Here is a 19,634-nt window from a genome sequence, read left to right as displayed (position 1 = left end):
GTCCACTGCCTAGTATGAGGTGACACTTTGGGCGTTGCTTCAGGTCACTGACATGACTTGAACCTCCCAGTGTGAGGAACAGGCCTAGTCTTTTGCACAGCGTGGCACCAGGGCAAAAAGAAGTCAGGGTACCAGCTTAACACAGTCCCAACCAGTACAGAGTTGACACGGCCCTTAAAATCCCCTCCCAACAATAGCCCTTAGCGCGCAGTTCGATCTGTTGAGTGTCGGCATCAAGATATTACTTAAGTGTCAGGATGCAGGTCGTTGTAAATTGCAAATACAATCTGCTGCGCAACAATACGAAAGTCTGGTCCTCTGGTTGTGCCTTCCCAGTGTGTTCTGCCATTTATTGCAGTATTATCCTACTACCTGTGTTTGGTACTCTTTTGTAACATGCACACGTCACTTTTCTCTTGTAACACACAGTTTCCTACCTCTTACATTTCGTTTGCTTTAGATACTCGCAAAAGTGCCACCATTGCCTACGCAACGTTTCTTCTTGTGTTTGAGTGTCGACCATTTATTGCAGTACTATACCTCTACTTGTACTTTGTACGCTTTTGCAACTTGCACACAATCCGCTTTTTTTGTACCGTTTGTTACCTCTTGTATTTTGTTTGCTCACAATTGTCACTTTTGCCTCATGTAACTTAACGTTTGCTTTTGTAATTTGTTCACGTATAATTTTCTCCTCATGTATCAGTTCTGTTCCTATTGTGAAGCGATCGGACACCTTCGGGTAAAGACCGCGCTATGTAAAATCGCATAAAATAAATGCGTTTGTGCCCTGACACGTGGGCGGTGAACGCGGGCCGCGGAGGCTCGAAGACAACAAGCTAGCGGCGCCTGTCTCGGCGCGCGCTCGGCAGGTGCTGCGCGCTTCCTTCGGGGTCGCAGGGTTCACGCGTGCGAGCTCCTCCCGCGGCGCTGCTTCCCGGAGCATCCAGGGTCCAGGGCTTCTCAGTCACGTGGAGAGCCGGCCTGGCAGCTGACAGCGCCTCACGTTGCTCTTGAAGCCCGCACGAAGGTAACTTGGGTGGGGTGGAGAGGAGGAGAAAGGAAGGGACCAGATCGATGGCTTTCCACGTACTCAGATTGTTTTTGCTCCATCGGGAGATAGCTTCAGAAGAAATCTCTCAGAACAGCGCCCCTTCGTGCACAAATCTGGCTAGTTTGATTAGGAAGCGGCGGCGACACCGTCTCCCTTAGCAGCGAGGCTGGACACAGACCAGGGAACTGTGCGGGCGACGAAAATAATTGTTGAATGCTTCCTTTGATGGAATAAACCGAGTTCTGAGGTGCAGTTCTTGAGAGCACCCAGGTCCCTTCCAGTGATGACATTTTCCTTTACAGCGTACAGGTAAGAAACATCAGACTTTCAGCATTTTATTGCTAGAGATATGAGAGTAACACCTTGACGCTTCGGAGCGTCCCTGTGCACAGCGTGAGCCCTCCCATTTATGTCAAGTTAGTCGTCGTGGGAGTAAAAATGTGGTCTTTTTCAGCCCCCTCAGATGCTGCCTACTAAATGCCTGTTACACGTCCTTGCTGCCAGTGAGTGTTAAGATTCTAGTAAAGCTCAAAATTCGCGCTTCCACAGCTGCTGGCTGATGCCCGTTTACACTCACTTTACCATAGAATGTAACGCACACTACAAAATAATTGTTTTTTTTTGTGCAGGCAGATGCATTTGTTACTCAACTCTAGTGTCACCCCTTCCGAGTTTGATAAAATGCAGTCTCAGTACTGTGCAGCTGGTGCCTTAACCTGGTGCAGCTGGTGCCTTAACCTGTTGGGCTAGGTTGAAATTAAATCCTGTCTGCTTTTTCTGCACTGCTTTTCCTTTGTTTCTGATGTTTACTGAACCTCATCCTCTGGTTTAAGCCTTCGATTGCCTTTGAGCCATTTAACTACATCATTGTCTGCGTATATGCTGTTTGAACTTTTCATAATCGTTCGCCTCTTGCCTCAAAAATGAGGGTGAAGTCAGGCGTTTAGAAGGGTGATTCCTTTAAAGTTAATGGGGCCAATTGACTTCTTTGTAGGATGATACAGATTTGAAAAGCGGGTCACCCCATTAAAGTCCATAGAGGCATTTTGTCTGTCACACGGATGACTAGAAATAAAGGCAAGTGACACCTGCCAAATGCGAGTGAGTTGTTAGCTATGCATTTTCTCCTCTAAAGCGCTCCAATACCCCAGGGCAATGTTCACTGTAGGAAAGTGATCTTTTTGTATCGCCACCCGCACACTTTGTTCCCCAATGCTGATGGTTATGACTCCGAAAGTGCACTGGAGCCTGCTAACCAGGACCTACTGCCAGTGCTTTTGCCCTAAAAATGATGTATGTGAATTTTTAACCCAAATTGGCAAGGACTCAAACCCCCTGGTAAGTGGTACCAGTGGTACCAAGGGCATGGGAGTTAAAGGGGTCACCAGGGCTGAAGCTCTGATTGTGACACCCTGAGTGAACCAAGTAAACCAATGAAAGGAGTCCTGTCCAATGTTTCCTCTAATATTTTCCTCTCTGTGCGCCTGTGTAAGATTTCTGTGCTCTGCAGCCTAGTCTATGTGCACCAATGAACTGATCATGCACGCAAGTGCAGTCAGTGCTCACTATATAAATCTGTGCCAATAGCCACTCATACATTTTCTTTACAACAACAGTTAAAAGCGGTTAGTGTCGCACATACAGCCCCATCCAAGAGGGGCCGTGAGATGCTTCTCTTTTTGACTTGATAGTGTGGTGTAATCCTAAAAGACGAGGGTCAGTACGTAGTTTGTAGATAGAAGTGTGTCATTTTATCCACACTTGGATGAATTTGTCATGTTCCAGTACACATCATCTCATTGGGGTTGGTTACTAAAAACGAATACAAAGTAATTGGGATGGTAGCTTCCAACTGCAACAAGCATTTGCAATGCAATAGGTCTCGCATTAGGAAAGTTTGAGCTATTGGTATTGTAAATGACACTTTTTTAGGTCTCGTGACCTATCAATGCGCATGCGCATGCGCATTGAGCGGAGCGAGAATTCAAGTGCTCAAAATACTCGTCAAACCAAGGGTTTTTTGGTGCGGTTTTCTTCGAGTTCACGTGAATCACGTGACCAAACAAGCACGCGCATCAGCCTCCCTCCCTTCCTCCTAATTGCATTTTTTCACGGCCACCACATCAAAGGGCTTCTCCCAGCGTGCGCTCTGCGGCTTCTCCTCCCCTAATTCTTCATGGCTGGCCGGCTGTACTTTCAGTTTCCCGGCCGCTCATCTTCTCGCTTGCTCCCTTTACTAACAAGCATTTACTAACAAAGTCTTGAAAGTCTGCTTTAACAGCGTGCGCATCAAATACGGCTTTGTGTTTTTTTACTAACAAAGTCTTGAAAGTCTGCTTTAACAGCGTGCGCATCAAATACGGGTTTATTTGTCTTTTCTTTTACCAAGTGTCAAGAGACAAGAAATAAAAGTCTTGAAAGTCTGCTTTAACAGCGTGCGCATCAAATACGGCTTTATTTGTCTTTTCTTTTACCAAGTGTCAAGAGACAAGAAATAAAAGTCTTGAAAGTCTGCTTTAACAGTGTGCGCATCAAATACGGCTTTATTTGTGTTTTCTTTTACCAAGTGTCAAGAGACAAAATAAAAAGTGGCGTCTTTCTGGTGCCATAGCTTGAGTAAGCAACGTGTGCACGGAGCAATGCCATTTCAGAAATGGAAGTGTGCTTTAAGGGAGTGTGCTTCAAATACAGCTTTAGTTCATTTTTTTTTACTAGGTTTCAGAGCAGCATCCCCAATTTGTCAAACGCAGTCTACTCGCTCATAGGCAATGTCCACTAATTCTCTCAATTCTCTTTTCGTGGGTCACGCACAATTGTTCCCTGTGCTTGCTTTTTGCCATGCGTACTTTTAACACTCCCCCCTCCCAACACATCTTAATACAGTCCGCAAACAGTGCATACTGCACACACTCAGTGCACACAGACATAACTCACAGTGCACACAGCACTCACTCAGTGTACACAGCTCTCACTCACCCTGCACACAGGCCTCACTCACACTGCAAACAGGCGTTACTCAGTGCAAGCAGCCCTCACTCAGTGCACACAGCCCTCACTCACACTGCACACAGGCCTCACTCACAATCCACACTGGCCTCACTCAGTGCATACAGCACACACTCAGTGCACACAGCCCCTAACTCACAGTGCACACAGCCCTCAGTCACACTGCACCAAGGCCTCACTTGCACTGCACACAGCCCTCACTTACACTACACACAGCCATCACTCAGTGCACACAGCCATCACTCAGTGCACACAGCCCTCACTCAGTGCACACAGCCCTCAGTCCGCTAGTTGTTTGTGCAGTTACTAACCATGTACACATAACACCATCACATAAGTTAAAAAATTAATACATTTACAAAACAAATAGCTCCAACTTTCCTACTGCGAGACCTATTGGCAACGCCAGTGCTTGTTTATTTATGTGTTGGTGTTGAAAATAGCGAAAAAAATAGCTTTGTCATTTACAATGCCAATAGTTATAACTTTCGCAAATGTGACACCTATAGCATTTGTAATGCAATGTGTTGTATTTACGTGACTTTGATGTATTGATATTACAAATAACAATGGCTTTTAATTTTTTTAAATAATTAATACTTAAATAAGTTATTGTAATTTATAATGGCAATAGCTTAAACTTTTGTAAATAACTTTTGTGAAGATTGTTAAGTGTATTTGATTGTGACGAAAATCCAAGAACAGAAGTGAAATGTTAACCTCTTTTTGTCACATTTGTAAAAAATCTTGAAACATTGAGAGAACATATTTGAACCAGTTGTTGTTGAATGGTTGCACAGATTAATGCTGTGGTGGCGCTGAGTGATGATGTGCTGGCGACGAGTGATGCTGTGGCGTTCAGTGATGCTGTGGTAGCGCATAGTGATGTTGTGGTGCCCCTTACTGATGCTTTGTTGGTGCTGAGTGATGCTGTGGTGATGCGATAGATATATAGAGTGAGGGCGATAGATAGAGGGAGGGCGACAGATAGCTAGAGTGAGGGCGACAGATAGCTAGAGTGAGGGCGACAGATAGCTAGAGTGAGGGCGACAGATAGCTAGAGTGAGGGCGACAGATAGCTAGAGTGAGGGCGACAGATAGCTAGAGTGAGGGCGACAGATAGCTAGAGTGAGGGCGACAGATAGCTAGAGTGAGGGCGACAGATAGCTAGAGTGAGGGCGACAGATAGCTAGAGGGCGACAGATAGCTAGAGTGAGGGCGACAAATAAAGTGAGGGCGACAGATAAAGTGAGGGCAACAGATCGATAGAGTGAGGGCGACAGATCGATAGAGTGAGGGCGACAGATCGATAGAGTGAGGGCGACAGATCGATAGAGTGAGGGCGACAGATCGATAGAGTGAGGGCGACAGATCGATAGAGTGAGGGCGACAGATCGATAGAGTGAGGGCGACAGATCGATAGAGTGAGGGCGACAGATCGAGTGAGGGCGACAGATCGAGTGAGGGCGACAGATCGAGTGAGGGCGACAGATCGAGTGAGGGCGACAGATCGAGTGAGGGCGACAGATCGAGTGAGGGCGACAGATCGAGTGAGGGCGACAGATCGAGTGAGGGCGACAGATCGATAGACAGTGATGGCGATCAGTATATAGATAGAGTGAGATAGATAGATAGATCGATAGACAGACAGAGTGAGGGAGATGGATAGATAGATCGATAGACAGAGTGAGGGAGATGGATAGATAGATCGATAGACAGAGTGAGGGAGATGGATAGATAGATCGATAGACAGACAGAGTGAGGGAGATGGATAGATAGATCGATAGACAGACAGAGTGAGGGAGATGGATAGATAGATCGATAGACAGACAGAGTGAGGGAGATGGATAGATAGATCGATAGACAGACAGAGTGAGGGAGATGGATAGATAGATCGATAGACAGACAGAGTGAGGGCGATAGATAGATGTGTGTGGTTGTGTGTGTTATGCTTTGTTTTGCTATGCTATATTTTGCTATGCTATGTTTTGTTGTGTTTGGTATGCTATGTTTTGCTAGGCTATGATATGTTTTGTTTTGTTAAGCTATGTTTTGTTGTTTTGCTATGTTTTTTATGCTATGTGTTGTGTTTTGTTATGCTATGTTATATGTTATGCTATGTTTTGTTATGCTATGCAATGTTTTGTTTTGCTATCCTATGCTTTGTTTTGTTATGCCATGCTATGTTTTGTTTTGCTATGCTATGCTTTGTTTTGCTATGCTTTGTTTTGCTATGCTTTGTTTTGCTATGCTTTGTTTTGCTATGCTATGTTTTGCTATGCTATGTTATGCTATGCTATGTTTTGCTATGCTATGTTTTGCTATGTTTTGTTATGCTATGCTATGTTTTGTTATGCTATGCTATGTTTTGTTATGCTATGTTATGTTTTGTTATGCTTTGTTATGCTATGGTATGTTTTGTTATCCTATATTTTTGTGTGTTCTATTATGCTATGCTTTGTTTTGCTATGCTATATTTTGTTCTGCTATGCTGTTTTGTTGTGTTTGATATGCTGTTTTGCTATGCTATTATGTTTTGTTTTGCTATGCTGCTTTGTTGTGTTTTGTTATGCTATGTTTTGTTGTGTTTTGTTAAGCTATGCTATGTTTTGTTGTGTTTTGCTGTTTTGTTATGCTATGTTTTGTTATGCTATGTTTTGTTATGCTATGTTTTGTTATGCTATGTTTTGTTATGCTATGTTTTGTTATGCTATGTTTTGTTGTGTTTTATTATGCTATGCTTTGTTTTGCTATGCTTTGTTTTGTTATGCTATGTTTTGTTATGCTATGTTTTGTTATGCTATGTTTTGTTATGCTATGTTTTGTTGTGTTTTATTATGCTATGCTTTGTTTTGTTATGCTTTGTTTTTTTATGCTATGTTTTGTTATGCTATGTTTTGTTATGCTATGTTTTGTTATGCTATGTTTTGTTATGCTATGTTTTGTTATGCTATGTTTTGTTATGCTATGTTTTGTTATGCTATGTTTTGCTATGCTATGTTTTGCTATGCTATGTTTTGTTATGCTGTTTTGTTATGCTAAGCTTTGTTTTATGCTATGCTATGTTGTGTTTTGTTATGCTATGCTATGTTGTGTTTTGTTATGCTATGCTATGTTGTGTTTTGTTATGCTATGCTATGTTGTGTTTTGTTATGCTATGCTATGTTGTGTTTTGTTATGCTATGCTATGTTGTGTTTTGTGCTATGCTATGTTGTGTTTTGTGCTATGCTATATTTTGTTATGCTATGCTGTTTTGTTATGCTGTGTTTTGTTATGCTATGCTGTTTTGTTATGCTGTGTTTTGTTATGCTGTGTTTTGTTATGCTGTGTTTTGTTATGCTGTGTTTTGTTATGCTGTGTTTTGTTATGCTGTGTTTTGTTATGCTGTGTTTTGTTATGCTGTGTTTTGTTATGCTGTGTTTTGTTATGCTATGTTTTGTTGTGTTTTGCTATATTTTGTTATGCTATGTTTTGTTATGCTAGGCTTTGTTTTATGTTTTGCTATGTTTTGTTATGCTATGTTTCGTTATGTTATGCTATGTTTTGTTATGTTATGCTATGTTTTGTTATGTTATGCTATGTTTTGTTATGTTATGCTATGTTTTGTTATGCTATGTGTTGTGTTTTGTTGTGTTTTGTTGTGTTTTGTTGTGTTTTGTTGTGTTTTGTTGTGTTTTGTTGTGTTTTGTTTTGTTGTGTTTTGTTGTGTTTTGTTGTGTTTTGTTGTGTTTCTGTTCTGTTTTCTGTTCTGTTTTGTGTTCTGTGTTCTGTGTTCTGTGTTCTGTGTTCTGTGTTCTGTGTTCTGTGTTCTGTGTTCTGTGTTCTGTGTTCTGTGTTCTGTGTTCTGTGTTCTGTGTTCTGTGTTCTGTGTTCTGTGTTCTGTGTTCTGTGTTCTGTGTTCTGTGTTCTGTGTTTTGTTTTGTGTTTTGTGTTTTGTGTTTTGTGTTTTGTGTTTTGTGTTTTGTTTTGTGTTTTGTGTTTTGTGTTTTGTGTTTTGTGTTTTGTGTTTTGTGTTTTGTGTTTTGTGTTGTTTTGTTTTGTTTTGTTTTGTTTTGTTTTGTTTTGTTTTGTTTTGTTTTGTTTTGTTTTGTTTTGTTTTGTTTTGTTTTGTTTTGTTTTGTTTTGTTTTGTTTTGTTTTGTTTTGTTTTGTTTTGTTTTGTTTTGTTTTGTTTTGTTTTGTTTTGTTTTGTTTTGTTTTGTTTTGTTTTGTTTTGTTTTGTTTTGTTTTGTTTTGTTTTGTTTTGTTTTGTTTTGTTCTGTTATGCTTTGTTTTGTTTTGTGTTTTGTTTTGTGTTTTGTTCTGTTATGCTATGCTTTGTTTTGTTCTATGTTTTGTGTTTTGTTTTGTGTTTTGTGTTGTGTTTTGTGTTGTGTTGTGTTTTGTGTTTTGTTTTGTGTTTTGTTTTGTGTTTTGTGTTTTGTGTTTTGTTTTGTGTTTTGTTTTGTGTTTTGTTTTGTGTTTTGTTTTGTGTTTTGTTTTGTGTTTTGTGTTTTGTTTTGTTTTGTTTTGTTTTGTTTTGTTTTGTGTTTTGTTTTGTTTTGTGTTTTGTTTTGTGTTTTGTTTTGTGTTTTGTTTTGTTTTGTGTTTTGTTTTGTGTTTTGTGTTTTGTGTTTTGTGTTTTGTGTTTTGTGTTTTGTTTTGTTCTGTTTTGTTTTGTGTTTTGTTTTGTTCTGTTTTGTTCTGTTATGCTATGCTTTGTTTTGTGTTTTGTTTTGTGTTTTGTTTTGTGTTTTGTGTTTTGTTTTGTTCTGTTTTGTTTTGTGTTTTGTTTTGTTCTGTTTTGTTCTGTTATGCTATGCTTTGTTTTGTGTTTTGTTTTGTTTTGTTTTGTGTTTTGTTTTGTGTTTTGTTTTGTGTTTTGTTCTGTTATGCTATGCTTTGTTTTGTTCTATGTTTTGTGTTTTGTTTTGTGTTTTGTGTTGTGTTTTGTGTTGTGTTGTGTTTTGTGTTTTGTTTTGTGTTTTGTTTTGTGTTTTGTGTTTTGTGTTTTGTTTTGTGTTTTGTTTTGTGTTTTGTTTTGTGTTTTGTTTTGTGTTTTGTTTTGTGTTTTGTGTTTTGTTTTGTTTTGTTTTGTTTTGTTTTGTTTTGTGTTTTGTTTTGTTTTGTGTTTTGTTTTGTGTTTTGTTTTGTGTTTTGTTTTGTTTTGTGTTTTGTTTTGTGTTTTGTGTTTTGTGTTTTGTGTTTTGTGTTTTGTGTTTTGTTTTGTTCTGTTTTGTTTTGTGTTTTGTTTTGTTCTGTTTTGTTCTGTTATGCTATGCTTTGTTTTGTGTTTTGTTTTGTGTTTTGTTTTGTGTTTTGTGTTTTGTTTTGTTCTGTTTTGTTTTGTGTTTTGTTTTGTTCTGTTTTGTTCTGTTATGCTATGCTTTGTTTTGTGTTTTGTTTTGTTTTGTTTTGTGTTTTGTTTTGTGTTTTGTTTTGTGTTCTGTTTTGTTCTGTTATGCTATGCTTTGTTTTGTGTTTTGTTTTGTTTTGTGTTTTGTTTTGTTTTGTGTTTTGTTTTGTGTTCTGTTTTGTTCTGTTATGCTATGCTTTGTTTTGTGTTTTGTGTTTTGTGTTTTGTTTTGTTTTGTTTTGTTTTGTTTTGTTTTGTTTTGTGTTTTGTTTTGTGTTTTGTTTTGTGTTTTGTGTTTTGTTTTGTTTTGTTCTGTTATGCTATGCTTTGTTTTGTGTTTTGTGTTTTGTGTTTTGTGTTTTGTGTTTTGTTTTGTGTTTTGTGTTTTGTGTTTTGTGTTTTGTTTTGTTCTGTTTTGTTTTGTGTTTTGTTTTGTTCTGTTTTGTTCTGTTATGCTATGCTTTGTTTTGTGTTTTGTTTTGTGTTTTGTTTTGTGTTTTGTGTTTTGTTTTGTTCTGTTTTGTTTTGTGTTTTGTTTTGTTCTGTTTTGTTCTGTTATGCTATGCTTTGTTTTGTGTTTTGTTTTGTTTTGTTTTGTGTTTTGTTTTGTGTTTTGTTTTGTGTTCTGTTTTGTTCTGTTATGCTATGCTTTGTTTTGTGTTTTGTTTTGTTTTGTGTTTTGTTTTGTTTTGTGTTTTGTTTTGTGTTCTGTTTTGTTCTGTTATGCTATGCTTTGTTTTGTTCTATGTTTTGTGTTTTGTTTTGTGTTTTGTTTTGTGTTTTGTTTTGTGTTTTGTTTTGTGTTTTGTTTTGTGTTTTGTTTTGTGTTTTGTTTTGTGTTTTGTTTTGTGTTTTGTTTTGTGTTTTGTTTTGTGTTGTGTTTTGTGTTTTGTTTTGTGTTGTGTTTTGTTTTGTGTTTTGTGTTTTGTTTTGTGTTTTGTTTTGTGTTTTGTTTTGTGTTCTGTTTTGTTCTGTTATGCTATGCTTTGTTTTGTGTTTTGTTTTGTGTTTTGTTTTGTGTTTTGTTTTGTGTTTTGTTTTGTGTTCTGTTTTGTTCTGTTATGCTATGCTTTGTTTTGTTCTATGTTTTGTGTTTTGTTTTGTGTTTTGTTTTGTGTTTTGTTTTGTGTTTTGTTTTGTGTTTTGTTTTGTGTTTTGTTTTGTGTTTTGTTTTGTGTTCTGTTTTGTTCTGTTATGCTATGCTTTGTTTTGTTCTATGTTTTGTTATTCTATGCTATGTTTTGTTTTGCTATCCTATGCTATGTTTTGCTATCCTATGCTTTTTTTCGTTATTCTATGCTATGTTTTGTTTTGCTATGCTGATGAGGGTGTGTGAGGGTGAGGGGCTGTGAGGGTGGGGGTGGGGGTGAGGGTTTGTGAGAGTGAGGGGCTGAGAGGGTGAGGGGGGGGTGAGGGTGTGTGTGAGGGGTTTGTGAGGGTGAGGGTGTGTGTGAGGGCGAGGGGCTGTGAGGGTGAGGGCTGTGAGGGCGAAGGTGGTTGAGGGTGAGGGGTGTGAGGGGGTGTGAGGGTGAGGGTGAGGGTGAGGGTTGTGAGGGTGAGGGTTGTGAGGGTGAGGGTTGTGAGGGTGAGGGTTGTGAGGGTGAGGGTTGTGAGGGTGAGGGTTGTGAGGGTGAGGGTTGTGAGGGTGAGGGTTGTGAGGGTGAGGGTTGTGAGGGTGAGGGTTGTGAGGGTGAGGGTTGTGAGGGTGAGGGTTGTGAGGGTGAGGGTTGTGAGGGTGAGGGTTGTGAGGGTGAGGGTTGTGAGGGTGAGGGTTGTGAGGGTGAGGGTTGTGAGGGTGAGGGTGAGAGTGGGTGAGGGTGAGAGGGGGTGAGGGGGTCTGAGGGTGGGTGAGGGTCTGAGGGTGGGTGAGGGTGTGAGGGTGAGGGTGTGTGGGTGGGTGAGGGTGGGTGTGAGGGTGAGTAGGGTGTGTGAGGGTGTTTGAGGGTGGGTGAGTGACGGTGTGGGGCTGTGAGGGTGAGGGGGTCAGGGGGTGTGGGGCTGTGAGGGTCAGGGGGTGAGGGGATATGAGGGTGGGTGAGGGTCTGAGGGTGGGTGAGGGTCTGAGGGTGGGTGAGGGTCTGAGGGTGGATGAGGGTGTGTGTGAGGATGAGTATGAGGGTGTGAGGGTGAGGGTGAGGGTGAGGGTGTGTGTGAGGATGAGGGTGTGTGTGAGGATGAGGGTGTGTGTGAGGGTGAGGGTGTGTGTGAGGGTGAGGGGGTGTGTGAGGGTGAGGGGGTGTGTGAGGGTGAGGGGGTGTGTGAGGGTGAGGGGGTGTGAGGGGTGAGGGGGTGTGAGGGGTGTGTGAGGGTGAGGGGTGTGTGAGGGTGTGCGGGTGAGGGGTGTGAGGGTTGTGAGGGTGAGGGGGTGTGAGGTGGTGTGAGGGTGAGGGTGTGTGTGAGGGTGTGTGTGAGGGGGTGAGGGATGTGAGGGTGAGGGGTGTGAGGGCGAAGGTAGTTGAGGGTGTGAGGGGGTGTAAATGTGTGTAAATGTAAATGTGTTGGACTTGTAAAGCGCACAGCTGCCCGTGAGCGTCCCGGCGCTGAGGACCGCTGGGGAACCCGTCCTGGCTTTCCCTGTGAGATGGTCTCTTATGGGTATCTCCAAGGTGAAACCAGGCATCCCCAGCGTCTGTGGGGGCCGTTGTAGAGATGAGGCAAGCTTAATGCCCAGAGTTGCTGAGTGTGATCCCAGGTTAGAGTAGGCACGAGGCGAGAATTGTCAAGTCCGCTGACCCTGGTCCACGAGCCTGCCGCGTCGGGAATTGAACCCTGGTCCCGGGCTGTTCTCTGCTTCCGGGTCTGCCGCCTCTAACCAGTGAGCCACACCTCTCCATGGGTGAGGGTGAGGGTGTGTGTGAGGAGGTGGGTGAGGGGGGTGTGAGGGTGAGGAGGTGTGTGAGGGTGAGTGAGGGTGTGTGAGGATGAGGGACGGTGTGGGGCTGTGAGGGGGTGAGAGGGTGAGGGGGTGTGAGGGTGAGGGTTGTGAGGGGGTGATGGTGAGTGAGGGGGTGTGTGAGGTTGAGGGGGTGTGAGAGGATGAGGGGGTGTGAGGCTGGTGTGTGAGGGTGAGGAGGTGTGTGAGGGTGAGGTGTTTGAGGGTGCGAGGGTGAGAGGGTGGGTGAGGGTGAGTGGCGGTGTGGGGCTGTGAGGGCGAGGGGGTGTGAGGGTGGGTGAGGGTGAGGGTTGTGAGGGTGAGGGTTGTGAGGGTGAGGGAGGGTGAGTGAGGGTCTGAGGGTGGGTGAGAGTTTGATGGTGAGGGTGGGTGAGGGTGTGAGGGTGAGTGAGGGTGTGTGAGGGTGAGTGAGGGTGGGTGAGGGTGAGGGTGTGTGAGGGTGAGGGTGTGTGAGGGTGAGGGTGTGTGAGGGTGAGGTGGTGTGAGGGTGAGGGGGTGTGAGGGTGAGGGGGTGTGAGGGTGAGGGGGTGTGAGGGTGAGGGGGTGTGAGGGTGAGGGGGTGTGAGGGTGAGGGGGTGTGAGGGTGAGGGGGTGTGAGGGTGAGGGAGGGTGAGGGTGTGGGGGTGAGGGTGTGAGAGGGTGTGTGAGGGTGAGGGGGTGTGAGGGTGAGGGCGTGTGAGGGGTGAGGTTGAGTGAGGGTGAGAGGGGGGTGAGGGGGTGAGGGTGTACAGGTGAGGGTGAGAGTGTGAGAGGGGGCTGTGAGCGTGAGGGTGTGTGAGGGTGGGTGTGTAGGGGGGTGAGAGGGTGTGAGGGTGAGTGAGGGTGTGTGAGGGTGAGGGTGTGTGAGGGTGTGTGAGGGTGAGGAGGTGTGAGGGTCCGAAGTAAATGGTGGCAGGGCAGACATCATAAGACCGAGATAAGAGACTGGTGGTGACTGCATGGGGTCAGTTTTTGAATCAGGAGGGACAGAGTCAGCACAGTCTGCGAGGGATCAATGTGTCTAGAGGCAAAGCATAGCGGATGTAGCATTGCAGCTAGCACGTCGAGTGTTTTCAAGCTGCGTGTCCCTAGAGAGATGGCAACACAGCAACAGCATTTGAGGAGCAAGGCTACTGTAAACAAGCACGGTAGGCTTTGACTTTCATCCAGAAACAAGCTCTCGGCATTGCTGTGGTGGTGGGGGGGGGGGGGGCGCATTCCTTTGAAGTCTGATGCGGGGGCGGGGGAAGCGCAGCCTTTGAAGTCTGATGCGAGGCACAGACTAATGGTGGTGTGACATGACTGGCATGCACGCGCATAGATCACATGAACTGTGTCTAATCCGCAGTTTTGGCAGACTTTTTGTACTGCTTAATAGAATCTCGCCGTAATGCTTACGCATTGCGTCAGCGAGACCTAAAACTGCAATGTTAATTGTCATTTTTAACTCAGTCTGCAGTATCACATAGACATGATTTAGTGTAGCACTTATTACATTCGCACCCATGTATTTTCTCTTGTGGGCAGGCCTAATGGAAAATAGACAGTTTAGGATAATTACATTAATACAGACCAGCCTAGGCAAGGATGTGGAGTTCCCATAGCCAGACACCTGACAGTACCACATTACGGAGCAGGGAAAGGCATTGCCTGCAGTTAAGGTAATATTTTTGTTCATTTGTTAACGCTGTTCAAACCTGTATTTATGGTTCATTAATGCAAAATATTTATTATTAGGGTGAGAGATCAAAGCACGTTGTAAGCTCAGACCATACTACTGACAGTGGTTCCAGTATAAAAATGTGTACACATGTTTTCAATGTGTAGAAATATTAGGCTATGTATATTGCTCCCAGGATGCTCTGTTTAGATGCAAATTTTTTCAGAAGCTTGAAAGCAAGATTGATAATTCTTTGCTTTCAAAATAAAATGTTCATGAAAAAATGCAAAAACCTTTCGCTAAACTACTGTAACATTTTTGGTACCGTTTTTTTGCAGCATCTTTTAGCAAAATGTGTTGGAGTATGCTATTTCCCAAAAATGTTCATAACGGAAAATCAATGTAAACAGTTTTAATATGATTATGGGAAACATAACAATAAACCAGCATTGGTAAAGCCAATAGGTCTGAAGTTGTTGGTCAGCCTTTTGGTTTTGTCAATGCGTGAATTGTTTTGGCATGTTTTTTGTAAAACCTTTTTGGTGTGGGAGCTGCCAGCCCTCATCATTATAACAAACATTGGCAAAAGCAAAAAAAACTTTGGTCTCAAAAAGCACTCATTGCCACAGGAGTTCCTGGCACTGAACAAAACAACTGTGTGTCGATTATGCTCCTTGTGAGAGAGCAGAATGCTGTCACTCACAGAAGCTAGCCTATAGACAGAGCGAGCGAGAGAGAGAGAGAATTTTAATAAACACAAAAGATTATGGTTAACGCCAGACCTAATTAGGGGCCAAATTATTAAAGTCTCAAAAGTGCACTCACCTCCTTGCATTAAGTGCAGATATATGACTTTCATGAATTCAGAAGATTTTACAGAAGTAGGCCAAGAAATTAGTACTCCTAGAAAATATTTGTGAACTGCATTTTACATGAGCATATATGCAGGTGTTGATTTGCTCATGCGAAAATCTGAGTGTTTGCAAGTTCACTTTCCCTCCAACCACTGTTTTTCCCAACCCTGGAATAAGTTTTATGTCTGTCATTGTCGGGAGTAAATTTGCAACCTTTCTCAGTGTGGGAAAAGATTAGAGAAAAGTTGGTGAAAACCCTTAAAACGTACAAGTAAATAGGTTTGCACAGACTCAAAGCGCATTCCAACCCTGGAACTGTTGCATACCATTAACTTCAGTGCCAGTATGTAGATCTGTGGAAACGTGGCAACATATGGAAATTGCTAGTATTCAAACCCTACTATGGAAGGAGCCCTGGCATAATCAGAGAGGCTATTTCGGAGCTCTTATATAGTGAGTTTGCAGCCATAATTTGTCCCTGCAGTACATGGCACAAAAGGGACAAGTGGATTTTGTTACAGGACAAGTAGATTTATGAAGCAACCTGCCCCATGGAAAGTAGATATTTTATCAAATTCCACACCCCTGCTAGTCATTCTATGTCATTTCTTTTTTTTTTTTTTAAACATTTTATTGTTGCGTTTTCATACACATCCATATAATCAATAAACAATAAACATCTCCATCTGCAATTAAATTGTACATAGCACGTTTCATGGCATACACGACAAATATCTCACAGCGTACAAACATCCACTACAACAGGTGATTCTATGTCATTTCTGACACCTCCTGCCAGCACTTTATATGCTGGTATGTCTCTTCAAATGCTGTGTTTTGCATCCATGCAATCTCATGTTGTAGGGGGTAGTTTCTAATGTACCACGACAGAAAGCTCTAGAGTTGAGGCTGATGGGAAGTGTGAGATTTGCCTTTCAGTGGCTCTGAGTGGTAGTCAGAATACTGAGCATCCAATTGTTGGCCCCTCTGCAGAGTGCATTAATCATTGGTGACATTTTAACTGTGATTACATGCAAAAGCATGAGAAGGAGGTACAAAGTGCCTTAAAAATCGACAGGGCAAAAATAATTGAAAATGCAGTTCTTATAGGTGAGTTAGTGATTGTGACACTCTGAAGAATACTACAACTTCTACAAAACACAGTAAGAATTAAGTCTTTTTTCCATGGCCGTTTTTAGAGATTCCCACTTTTTTTATTCCATTTAAAGTCTTGATGACAGCTATGATTTCTCTTTTTGCTGGCAGCACTCTTGAGACATTATAAAATAGACTGAGGAGGGTGCACTCTGTGCCATGGGTGAGGAATTAGCACAAATTAATAACTCAATACAGCACACAGCAGATCAGGAAGTGATTAGAGGTGAGTAAGGCAACAAGGTATAGGGAGAGCTGAGCCACAGGTAGACTCTGACTCTTTGTCTATGCACGAGACAAATCCTCAAACTATTTCACATGTAAATTATGCAACAAACTTCGCATTAGAATATGATAAGTAGTCTTCAAGATACAAGAAAGCATTTGTTTTTACATGCAAGAGCATTTGACGTTTGCTGATCAGTTTATTTGAAAAGTGTTTTATTAAAAGGGTGAGTTTTTAAACATGAACTGAGAAACGTTGCTGCCCCGGCTCTGAAGACATGGTATATCAAAGAGGCAAGCCAGTTGTCATGTATGTAGTATATGTGGCCTAGATATTTCTTAAAGAGGGAACAACTTTAGAGGCTATTTAGAAAATGTTTTTTTAGAATGCACTTCCTGAACCTAAGTATTTGAGCTCCTCTTATATGTGATCACGCGGTACAATTTAGCCACTCTTCCAGCCATAAAAATGTATTACTTTTTGCTTAAATGCTTTGTGCTTGATTCCTAAAGGGTGTGATTCGATTTTGGTGACAGGCAGAATCCAGTTTATTTTGTGCAGTTTTCAATAATGTGCACCGTCAACCTTGGACAGTTTTACTGAGCGCTTTACAACAGACACTGTATATTATTTTTTTTATCAGTGCCACTGCTAACAATCCATACATTTCTGGATCGGGCTCCTGGATGCCACTACTGCTGCTGAATCCTTGCAGACCCCATGCCCTGACACTCATAGAGCAAGCAGCATGTGTAACAGCTGCCTGCTCCAAACTCCTTGACACATTGCGGGAACACCTGTTCAGATTAAAGGCCTTGTAAACTGCCTGCCACTGCTCCACGCATTTCATATACAAGTGATAATTTTTCAGCACCAATCAAAGTTTTAGTGGCTGTTGAACCGTCTCTTGCATGCAGCAGTGAAGTGCACGCTTTGGGAGAATATGTGCGCGCTGGAACCAGGTAGTGTGCGTGCCCACCGCAAGCGCGCATGCTACAGGGAACAATGGTCCTGTCATCGCAGACTGCATGAGCAGTGAAACCTGCTTAAACTCCACTTTCCCTCCGCATGAGTGGCAAGGTCACAACACTTTATTTTTTTCATGTCAGTAACCCCTATGGTCTGCCTCCTGAGTCCAGGAGGCAGGGTGCATTATATGAAAAGTCTGCACAAATAAGTGCAAGCTTATATGTCCTTATAGTAGCCCCCTTCCATTAGGGGCTACTGTAAGTGATCAGAAGGCCATAGCAAAACATGGGTGGGCACCCTAAGGTTGCCAGCTCTATTATGGTTCTGCTGAAAAGTGTCCTGTTTGGAATCAAAGAGCTAGTCTCATCAAAACCAACTTTTTCCCAAAGTTAGATTTAATGTGACATACACACAGGTGGCTACTCTAGAGGTTGCAACCTGGTTCCCTCGGCCTTTCCTGTGCCCTGACTGACAGCCTGCAGCCCCTGCTGCCAAGACAAGAATCTGACCCCCTGCCAGGATGTGTGAACGCTCCCAGGAGTTAGAAACAAGGGCCTGCCTCAGATGGAGGTGTCACCCTGCCCACCTGCACACCCCCTGATAGGATGGCTAGTTAAGTGGCCCATCAAGGCAGTGAGCTCCAAAGCTTCCAGCGCCTCTGATATGCAACCAGGCTGCCTCCCAAAGGAGGAAACAGCCAACCACCTGCCCCTAGACACATTTGCTCCCTGGCAGGTGGAGAAATTAGGTAGTCGGGAGGTTTCCACCCACAGAATGCTAGCCACATCCCTAGGGCGGTACCTGGTCTGTACAGCCAAGGAAGGTTTTTGCCATTTTGAAAAGTGGCAAAATAGTGGCTTCAGGGTAGAAAATGTGCCACACTATAGGAAGTGGTCACCTCCGGCTGATTAGTAGCTAGGGCTAGTAGTCCATTGGCTATCAGCACCCACATACCTAACACCCCTTAATCTAGGATTGTAGAGGCTCCCCTGGCAACAGAACCTCTGATCTGAATCGACTTGCAACCAAATACAAAGACGAGACCCGAGTTTGCAACTTCTGAACCTGCACAAAGCAAAGGTGTGATAATCTGCACCTGTGGCAACCACCCTGCAACTGCACAACGGTGAGTCCAGCACAGGTCTCTGGTCCTGGAAGAAATTAAGATGAGAAGTCGCATTTTAATTAAGCCCTCACTATAACATGTAATTGCTTATTAAAACTAGCCTACCGGGGTTATTTACTCTTGGTACTATCACTGTGAGGAAGAGATGTGAAAAGAGCAAGGGGAGTAATTCTGTTCAGCGTGGCAGAAATGTACTACTGAATGAATGAACAGGCTGACAGACTCTAAATGGTCAGAAGCATAAGCAATTATTTCAGCTTTCCAGCCCGGCAGCTCCCCCACTCAACCAAAGATGCTTCATCCATGCGATATAATTAATGGCACAGGTAAAGAAAACTAGTCGAAACATGCCACCCTAATTAATAATTCCTAATATAGCCATTTCAGATCGAATTCTCCACGGGGCTCGTATGAGAGCTCTGAAAGTAGGTTAGTTTATAATGACTTCCCAGCAGGCTTATTGGTTATGTAAACCTCTGGTGTGATGCTTTGCTCTGCTGCAGTGAACTGTGTGATTTGTTTAGATATAGGTGTATCATAATCAGTCTGAGTGAAAAAAGATGGTATTTCTGCAATGCTTTGAAGTATTCACTTATGGTACGTTTTTGCTGTTGTGACGAGAATTGTGTCTTTAGTGATGGTTTATATCTTGAGGTAGTCACTTCCTTTGTAGTGTTTAAATACTCAGCTTTTGCTGCCAATAAAAGGTGTTTGCACAACTATGCCCCTGGGGTTATTTGTGATGGCTTGTACATAAGTTTGCCACAATGCTATGGTGTCTTAAAATGTTGAGCATTGTGTTTGTCAGGTCTCCGTTTAGGCTTTCATATATTTTTATGCCCTATTTAACCGCATTTGTGGCATCATTTGTTATTGGGGATGTAGTTGTTTTAGAGAAACTTTGATTGTTTATAGGTTTGTTAGTCAAAAAGTGACGAGTATTGCGCTAGATACAAAAAGTATGTGAAGGGAGAAGGATCCCACGTTTATGTTTTAGGTTTTAAAATGCATAAGTAGACAAGACCTTCATTTACCTGCCATAAACCTTGTTTGTCACCGTGTACTCTCAAATCAACCACCCTTATAGAAAGCCAGACCCCACAATTCAACAAGGCATTATTTCTTCTTAACAGTCGAGCTGTCTAGTGCTTAAGAAAGGGTCCTGTAAGGAGAAAAGTCTGTACCCCATTAATGCCCGCTGTCCTATTCTACTCATTTTCTGGTTTGTCCCATGAAGGTCCCCTCTGTGTTTGAGGGTCTTCTTGTCTAATGCACTTCCCAACTGCATCTCTGGTGCTTCTCTTTGATATCTCCAGTGATATCTGTGACAGGGCAGACCTGTACTTCTCCCCATAAACCTTGGTGGGGAACCTCTTC

The 19,634-nt window shown here is 42.8% G+C and overlaps 1 protein-coding gene across 3 annotated transcripts in view; it reads left to right on the top strand.

Annotated features, from left to right (window-relative positions):
- The window catches only part of TIMELESS (timeless circadian regulator), a 327,088-nt gene that overhangs the window by 24,949 nt on the left and 282,505 nt on the right, over nucleotides 1-19,634 (top strand). Inside the window, exon 1 of one of the 3 annotated variants that reach the window (XM_078689101.1) lies at nucleotides 852-1,030. The exons of 1 other annotated variant lie outside the window; for it this stretch is intronic. The gene's annotated coding sequence lies outside the window, so the exon portion shown is untranslated. Of the gene's footprint in view, nucleotides 1-851; nucleotides 1,364-19,634 lie in introns of those variants that run through there. One more of the 3 variants, XM_078689102.1, reaches the window with a different exon arrangement.

This window comes from Lissotriton helveticus, chromosome 1_1, assembly GCF_964261635.1.
Source record: "Lissotriton helveticus chromosome 1_1, aLisHel1.1, whole genome shotgun sequence".
Lineage (NCBI taxonomy): Eukaryota > Metazoa > Chordata > Amphibia > Caudata > Salamandridae > Lissotriton > Lissotriton helveticus.
The sequence above is the reverse complement of the archived record's forward strand: the minus strand, read 5'-3'. Positions and strand labels throughout refer to the sequence as shown.